We start from the raw sequence: 10,402 nt of genomic DNA on the forward strand, positions 1-10,402 counted from the left end.
TATATATCGGTGTCAAATTTTCTATAAATGTCTGCCAATTTTTATGTATGCTTCCATAATATATGTGATAGATCGCACGGGAATAGGGAAAGTGTTCAGGGCGAAGTGAAATAACCAAAGCAAGAAATAATCTATAGTCAGCAAGTTAACATCCCACTTGTCAGCTGTCCCTGCTTTATATTGACAGAATCATTTTTTAAAGATCTGTCCTTGATGCATGTTATAACTCACGTCCCTATATTATAATGATAACTTTCTGCACAGCCAGCAATGTAGCAAGTTATCAATATATAGTGTTAGGTTTCTCCCGGCATATATTCAGTTTTAATCCAGGGGAGATCAGAATATCAATATATTATTGTGGGCCTCCAGTATGTGGTCAAAGTAAATGGAAATTAAGTGAAGCAAATCATCATCACCATTTATTTATATAGCGCCACTGATTCCGCAGCGCTGTACAGAGAACTCACTCACATCTGTCCCTGCCCGATTGGAGCTTACAGTCTAAATTCCCTATAAAAAAAAACACACACACACACACACACACACACACACAAGGGTCAATTTTGATAGCAGCCAATTAACCTACCAGTATGTTTTTGGAGTGTGGGAGGAAACCGGAGCACCCAGAGGAAACCCACACAAACACGGGGTGAACATACAATCTCCACACACTGTGAGGCAGAGGTGCTAACCACTCAGCCACAGTGCTTCCCAAATCTAGATAATAATAAAAAAAAAATCATTTACATATAATCTGGTCAACAGCAGTATAGACTGTAAGCACCAGACACATAGTAAGTATTATAACAGACATTGGGATAGGATTATATTTACGTGCTACAAACGTTTTTACAACACGAGTAGCAGACACAATAGTGAGCCCTGCCCACAAGAGCTTACACTCTAAAGTAATTTGTTTCAAATGTGAGAGCAGAACTATCTTGTAAAATAAAAAAAATACAGCCCTAGTCAACCAAATATTTACTGAAAAATATATATAGATGATAATAATATTAATAATAATAAAATAAATAAATCTTTCACGAATCATCAGTACAATAAAATTGACATTTTTATTTAGACTAGAATCAAGTCCAATCGCTCACAACTTATATACCTTTCAACAAAAATCTGCAAATAGATGTATTACATTATGCACAAATCTAACTAATCGATACATGTGGACACCTGTTCATTTCTCAAAGACATCAATCGCATAGCAGTAAAAAAATAAATCCAATAATCTGATCAAGATAAATATAAAAATAAAGAAAACACACACACACACACACACACACACACACACACACACACACACACACACACACACACACACACACACACAAACCAATTGATACTGATAGAGATGCATAAATTTGATATTATAACAATATATCAAAATCAGAATCTTGGGCCTGATTCATTAAGGATCTTAACTTAAGAAACTTCTCATTTCAGTATCCTGGACAGAACCATGATATCTTATTTGTACACCGAAATATAAAGTTGATATTTGTGTGCTACATGAAAAAACAGTCAGTATTTAACTTATGTGCAAAACAGAATACTAATTTGCACCCCTTGCATTGTAACATGGTTTTGTCCAGAAGACTGAAATAAGAAGTTTCTTAAGTTAAGATCCTTAATGAATCAGGCCCCTTGTCTCTAGACAGAAATCACTACTAGCTGTCGGTGGTGCTGAATGGCAGCTGACAGCAGGATCAGAGTTGACGGTACAAATAACAATGTTACTCTTGAGTTGGTCTTTAGTAACCGTAGGTGAGAAACATAGGATCCCACATGTCTTCCTGAAGCACTGTGAACTTCGAGAACAAATCCTGAAATAAATATTCTATTAGAATTGCCAATCACTATAGAGAAACCAATCACTAATTATCCGGAGCATATGTATAGCAGAGTCTCGAAGAAGATTGCAACATTTGATTTGAAAAGTCAACCAATAAAATCTATGGGCTTAATTCATCAGGTCATGTATTCTGAGCGCAACCCGAGTTAAGAATTATACGCACGTATTTGTATTTAGGCTTTGCTTATTCCCAAATTTATCAAGGCCCGGATCTCAAGACAAGTGTGCTTTTAAAATCGTGTGTAAGTCTGCTGTGCTCTGCCACACAAGATGCTGCAGGAAACGTATAATAACTATGTAGATCATGAATTAGCAAAAAAGAACGCACAGGAAAAAAAATCATTGAATAAATGTAATAATATAGGCATTAACCATAAAATACTAAAAGCGAAAAAAGTTTTTTTTTTAATTTTTTATTTTCCATTAGATACATTTATTAGGATGTTTTTAGTCTAGTGGGCATAAAACACATTTTTACCGTTGCTCGTGAGTGCAAACACATGTTATAGCATGCATACGAGACTGTCAGCACTACCGTTCAGGACTTAGACTAGTTCTTAGTTAAAACAAGAGATACAGCAGAAAATGTTACTTTCAGACGATCAGCGCTTAATTGGGATGTGGCTGCGTGCACCTGACTTTGCCACGCCCCTTCTGTAAATTCACCACGGCAAAACGCCCCTTGCCGCCACATCCCCCCCCCCCCCCCCCCCGGAAATAGTAGGCTGCAGTAGGTGTACCATGCATACATAGATGCAGCGGACCGGACTGCGTTCACGGCACTATCTCCAAGTTCTTTGCATGCGCAGAGTGATTTTGTGGGTGATATATTCACAAAATCAGTGAATCAGGCCCAATGTGTCTGTAGCAGTTGAGTGTCTTCTGTCATCCAGAGAACGTTACCTCTGTGCAGCAATTATATTGTTTTTCATAATAATTAAGCACACAATACGTAATGCTAGGGAACTTTATTGAGCAATAAACAAATATTCTTCATTACAGACACAATAATTTAATTTGCTGTCTTTGCAAATAAAAATCACAGTTAGTTTTGCTGTGTATTGAGTATTGTAGTCTGACAATGTCAAACACAGAGCAGAACGGAAGAAGCACAGGAGGGCTCTGGATGGGAAAGATATTTTTACTCATCACTCCCTACAAATCTCTCTCGAGTTCCTCGTTATATACAAGATCAATAGTGGATGAAACATCACTAATGACTTCCCTAACATCTTGGCACTCGCTGACGGCAGATACAGACCTGTTTGCTATAAAGCCGTTTACAAGGAATGATAACGTCTTATGTTTGTAAAACAAATATCATTTTCATGTGTCTGTTGGCAATCATTTCCCAAATGTTTGTAATTAATTAAAATGTATATACACAGCGGAAAGTTGTATGTGGAACATTCTATTACTTTCCAGTTATTAGTATTAGATCACCATGCTTAACACATCATGTAAACTGCAATGAAATCAGTCCCCTTATGATGAACAAAGAAAATCAAATAATACAATGCGGATAATATCTATCTATCTATCTATCTATGTATCTCCTATCTATCTATCTATCTATCTATCTATCTAGCTATGTATCTCCTATCTATCTATCTATCTATCTATCTATCTATCTATCTATCTATCTATCTATCTATTTAGCTATCTATCTATCTATCTATCTATCTATCTATCTATCTATCTATCTATCTAGCTATGTATCTCCTATCTATCTATCTATCTAGCTATGTATCTCCTATCTATCTATCTATCTATCTATCTATCTATCTAGCTATCTATCTCCTATCTATCTCCTATCTATCTATCTATCTATCTATCTCATATCTATCTATCTATCTATCTCATATCTATCTATTTATCTATCTGTCTGTCTATCTATCTCATATCTATCTATCTATCTATCTATCTATCTATCTATCTATCTATCTATCTATCTCATATCTATCTATCTATCTATCTATCTATCTATCTATAGCACACCCCACACCTATCTATTTCCTTATATAACCATGTAAATGACAGCTGCCTCAATCATTATTGGCCCACCACTGAATAGGATAGAGGTACAGGGAATTATCCTCCAAAAGAGACCAGTTTTGAGATGTCTGTTCACCTTAGTTTATAATCTTTTTGCTAATGTACTGTATCTCTTCTGATGATATTTTGTTACTCTACATTGTATTTCTCATTTATAGACATTATTTATTCTTCGGGGTACAAGTTAATTAGGGTTAATTTTATCCTAATAAATTATGCAATGTATTAAATAGCTAATTTTACACAGCAGGCACATCAAAACTGTCATGGAAACAAAAAAGCTCTGTGGTTTGTTTGAGCATTAAACATGTATCATGCAGAGAATGTAGATATGTATCACGGCACTGCAATACAGTAGTAAAGATGAAACAGTGATCGATGTCCGCAGAGAGGTAAGCCTGGGCTATGGCGTTCATTTGTCTGTTGACTGACAGAATAAATTGGCAACAGTTACAGGATAAAAGTATGGTAGGATTTGTATTAGTGGATTGTAAGGCTATAACAAATGTTCTTTATGCAAGGTTAGAACAGGTTGTCTGATGCTGAAACTATTGTCCCTTTGTAAACATCACCAGCTCTATCTGCAGTAGATAAAATTATTGCTCCAACTTCTGGAACAATTTATTCACCTTCGGTAGACTTTACTTTAATAGGTTATATACAGAATGTCTCACTAACACTTTTATCAAAATCAATGGGGCTCATACAGACTTGAACATATGCAGTGGTTGTAGTGGACATTTAGAAGTGGCGGTATGATAAATGTAATGGGAATGTAAGTGAATGGAAGGTGATAGTGTTACCATGAAGGCAGTAAGAGTACGGTGTACAGTGGCAGTACGGTGGTATGGCATACCACCGTATACACCTTCACTTCCACCAATGTCCATTTTCGATTTAAGATACACATCAAAATACTGCATATGTCTGGACATACATTTCTGCCTGTCGACGACTTTCGTTTCCTTACACCTGGAGGTAAGTTGGCGGGCAAGCGTTGTAGACACTTAGGGGTAAATGTATCAAGCTGAGAGTTTTTCGGCGGGTTTAAAAAACCAATCAGATTCTAGCTATCATTTATTTAGTACATTCTACAAAATGACAGCTAGAATCTGATTAGTTGCTATAGGCAACATCTCCACTTTTCAAAGGCTCTGGTCCAGGGACCAGTGGAAGCCCAGAATACCCTAACCTGTTTTTATATTTTATATTTTTGACAACCAGAAAGATGGAAGGTGGCCCTAACATGTATCGTGCCCAGGGCGACAGGGGATCCTAATCTGACTCTGATTGACATGCTCTGATCTGTGCCGGCATGGCATGTCACACGTTGCAGACTGACAGGCCTGTTAGCTGGACTGGAGACAAGATAATCATCCTGAGCCAAACACCTGCAGTACTAGTCTCCAGTTTATAGTTGGATGTAGTCCATGTTGTTCTGAAGCTGGAAACAAACAAGATCATTATATGTCACGCTGGAACAGATTTAAGCCAAAGGGATACGATACAGACTCTAAGTACCTGTTCTTTTTTCAGGAACGCCAAACAATTACTGTGACATTTTGCAGACTTATAATAATCACTATTCAACCTCATGCAATCTAATTTTGTAAATACAAAGCAGTTGTATTATTTTCCAACATAAAAATAGAGCTTCACATTATGTTACTGGTCAGAGTCAATTGTGTTGTCCTTGAAGAACTACGGAACTGATTCAAATCATAAAAGGTTCATCTTGAATATGTGCACTTAGCAAATGTCAAGGCTGTGAGCAAGGTGCAGTGACCTGTCTGTATCCGGTCGATGGGGTGCACGAAATAAGGCAAACTGGAGCAGACCCGATGCAGCTATTTCTTGTGCAGCAAAATATACTTGAAAAGCAGATGTTCTTGCTGCAAAGTATAAATTCAGGGCTTCCCCCTTGTTGGTTTATGGGATAATGAATAAAATTACTATTTCTTACATGTTGCAATCATTTCATTAACATATTATACTATTACTATTATCTTTTATTTACACAGCGTCACAAACGTTCCGCAGCCTCGTGCATCACATTTACAGTAGTATATAATAGAGATGCTCAGGCTCGGTTCCCCGGGAACCGAACACACCCGAACTTAGCAGATCTGAGCACCGACCCGAGCTGGCTCGGTACTTTCCCGCGCCCTCGGAATTAAAAACGAGGCAAAACATCATTGTTACGTTGTAGGATATCGGGAGTTTTGGATTCTATAAGTACCGCCCTTCACGGCGATCCAGCGCCATTTCACAGAGGGGCACAGAAGGGGTAGCACATTTCTTGGCAGTCTCTAGTGCAGTTGGGCAGCATCATAGGTAGAAAAGAAAGAGGAGGGGAAGCAGTGTTCTTCAAAGTGTACAGTGACATTCAGGAGAGCTCCGTTGCTCCATTGCTAATTGTCTGAAATAGAAATAAAAGGTCTGGCAGGCTTGATCTTCTAAATCTGAAGTCTTTGTTTGAAAGTGCATGAAAATAATATTGTGACCTGTGAGGTGGTCAAAATTGACTGCAAATGGGATTTTAGAAAAAATCGTGATCCAAAACCAAAACACACAAGGGCGGTTTTGGAAAAACCAAAACACGAAGTTAATCCAGATCCAAAACCAAAACCAGAACACGGGGGTCAGTGAACATCTCTAGTATGCAATACACAGACAACGATCAATAACACATTACATAATACATGAAAAACAAAAGAATAGACCACACTTCTACTGATTTAACAAATAATACACAGATAACGTGTGAAGCCGGGTTAGGAGAACAGGTGCCGTCTCCTGGGGTAGATGGTAGAGTAGAGCAGCTGAGAAATCACACAACTCCAAGGTTTTGGTACAACTGGCCTCAGACAGTTTTATTAGGCAGAAAAACATTAAAGTAAAATTTCAAAACAAACACCTTGCTTGTCCGGCACTAACTAAACACAAGTCGTTCCTGGCTGTCAAACTATAAAAGAAAACATTACAAGTTCCAGTAGGTATAGTTTACTTACAACAGATATCAGGCTTTCTCTTATAGAGACTCTGCAGTCTCTTTCCCCAGAGTAGCAGGATATGTGGTCTGACTGCTTGTAAACACCCTTCCACAGGTGCAAGTGCTAAGCGGCCTATTCTTAGGCTGGAGGCCCGAAAGACTCAAAATTGGCCTAATGAATGGAGCCTGCCCTCACTCTCCATCCATAACCCCACGAACCCTTTACAAGTTTTTACCAAAGGCCAAAAGCCCTTAGAATCCTTTTCTAAAAACAGACAAACATTTTTCTTGTCAGGCATCCACGAGGATGAGCGAGATCCTGCTGTCTCGGCTGGGATTGGCTTGACTCCACCTAGAGGCGCGGAGTCTCTAGGTGGATCACCAGGGATCCCCGAAAGGAGATTTGGGCTTTGTGGCTTCCACCCTGCAGGTCATGGCCCTCTAGGAAAGTGAGACAGGACATAGAAGTGACTTGAGAGATGAGGGAGATTCACAAATAGCTACCAGAGGTAGAATGAGATGAGTCTGAGAGATGAGACACTTGGAAGTGTAGAGAACAGGAGTCTGTAGCAGTATGTTGGAGAAGAGGAGGCGTTGATCCAGGGAAGTTCCACCAACAAGTGGAGCAGGTAAGCAGTGATCAGTGGTGGACAGGATATACAGCAGATGATGACCCACGGCTATACCACTAAGGAGTGGAACAGATCAGTGGATGTCAGCGGTACATACAGGATAGATAGAGGGCGTTGATCACAGAGAGGATAAGGGAGCTGCTTCCGGGCCAGGTGTAGACACCAAGAAGAGAAGGAGAAGTACTACTTGTATGGAAGGCACACTCATGGAGAAAATCCTGTATTGTTGAAGGGACACTTCATTGTGGATAACAAGAGTGGATAGAAATGAACAGAAAAATAAATTGACACTACACAATAAAAAATAAAACTAATATTTATTAGTCATGCAAATAAAACTGTATGGTTAAAAAGTGAAATATTACAATTTCGGAGTCTTGGTCAGGTACGTATATTCAGAAGATCAATACACTTTAATTGGTTCCGTAAATATATACCGGGAGTCTCTATCTATGGTAGTTATATTATACAGATGTCTTTCCTAGTAACTCCACTAATAAATATTCTTACATTTACTCGCATTTAATTATTAATCTCTCCTAACATTCATTTTTTCATGTGTCTCCTGAGAACTTCACCCTTGACAATAAAACCACAGAGCTCTGGTTCCAGTACAGCACTAGCCCAGATATTGGTTCTCAGAACATCAAAGGGCTCAATGCAAAGCTCCGCGGCTTTGGACGGATAAGTGTTATAAAACTAGCAGATGATGATGATGATGATGATGGGGAAGTGCTATATTTCTAGCCTTACTGGGTGAAGAACACCATGTTTTTGTAGCACATATACATACAGCTTTGTACTACATCTAAGCACATCCGGGTTTTTCTGCTACTGTGAAGTGTATTTGGACTAATTATTTATTTTATTTTTGTGCATAACATCAGGTATTACACAACCTTTATTGCAGCTGATTTTGCACTATGAAATCAAGCAAGCCTTCAAATATCCACCTATAGCAAACAAATATCATATTCCATGAAATAAAATCTTGTTTTTACAAATCTCCTGTATCTTTAGGCGTATCTTGTGTCTAGCCAAGCAAGGAACACTGATACACTGATACTCACTCACTCACTAACTCACACATTTTTGATCAATAAATTAATGAAAAAAGTATATACTTTTTGTGTGTTATCTGATTTATTTGGTTCTCTTTATCTATTTTAATGACTTATATGAAGTTCTGACCACATTAAAGGTCACCTTTACGCAGGAGTTCCGAAAATTTTAAAGGGTTCTCAAACTTTCTCGCACCGCTGTGTCAAGGCCCATGGACTAGAAATGTCCATTCATGTTCACTTTGGCATTTATGGGTGCAGTGCAGTGTGGGTCCCCTTTATATTTTTCAGCCCCCGCAAAAAATGCATTTCTCTGTTTCAGAGTTTGAAGGGGGTACATTGTGCTTTGTAAATGTTCAGGCAGTGACGGCAGATACCGGGTGGCGTTATCTCCAAGGCAACTTTTATCAAGATGTGTAACCACGTTATTATAGTTGTCATTATTGCTGCTGCTGATAAATTACATCATACAGTACAGACAGCTCAATTGTACAACATTTTTACAGCCCTAAAGCTGTGTACACACTACAGAAATTTCAACCAACTTTTTATGCCGAGCGATTTTACATGCGATCGATGGTCCGATCGCTCGGTCCATGGACTGCATACACATTAGCCTTGTTTAGGACGATAAAGGGAAGAGCGGACGTCCCTTTAGCGACTTTTTACAGCCATGTTGTCGTGAGCAATGACTGTAATTTCATACTCACTGTTGTGGATCGGTTGGAAGTTTATACACCCTACACAGCGGAAACGAGACTGGAACAAAAATATTAAACGTTAGGACCAACCAAATGAGGCAACAATCGTCCATTTGGGCAGACTTTCGACCATCATGTCACTGCACACACTGACCCGACTTTTGAACGAGCGGTCGTATGTGGGCTGATTTACATATACCTGACCATTATTACTACCTGGCATTTTACTGGGTACCACATCTACTACATTACATATACCTGGCATCTTACTGGGTACCACATCTACTACATTACATATACCTGGCATCTTACTGGGTACCACATCTACCACATTACATATACCTGGCATCTTACTGGGTACCACATCTACTACATTACATATACCTGACCATTATTACCACCTGGCATCTTACTGGGTCTCACAGCTACTGCTGTGCATTTAACTGAGTACTACTATTATTGAGCATCTTCATTGCCATTACTGCTACTTTTTGGCATCTTAGATACATGATTAATGATAACATATTGTCAATTATAACAGCAATAAGGAGCCCTAGGAGTCAGAAATTCAAATTATATAAAGGTCAGTAAACAGTATAATAAAGCCGTGTGAACAGCTATATCTTAAGTTATATATTTCTAGCAATCGATTTCATATTATCTGAATTCCTGTTTAGAGCTCAGTTGTGTCTAAAGACATGATTATTGATACTTTGTACAGGATTAATCACAAAGGGAAACAACATACGTTATTATAAGGATCGTTTCACAATCTGAGCACTTCAATTCCATGTGTTTTAAATTTCCTCATATGACCATATGTTAAAGTACTATTACTGTAGCCTTAAATAGGTGCTAAAATAAATTTAAAAAACTGAAAACTGTTTTGTATACTTCTTATATAATGGGCATTTGAGTTCTCTTTTGGGCATTTATTGTAAGACTAAAGACTACAGACTGTGTTAGAATTTTCCCTACGTTAGTATCTGCATAATAATGGATTCTAGAAGAAAAAACAATGACCTTATCTTATGCCAAAAGTGTTTTACATCAGCGTAAGCAAAACTGATTTTTCCATTTTCAGCATCTTC

Source organism: Mixophyes fleayi, chromosome 8 (genome assembly GCF_038048845.1).
Source record: "Mixophyes fleayi isolate aMixFle1 chromosome 8, aMixFle1.hap1, whole genome shotgun sequence".
Lineage (NCBI taxonomy): Eukaryota > Metazoa > Chordata > Amphibia > Anura > Limnodynastidae > Mixophyes > Mixophyes fleayi.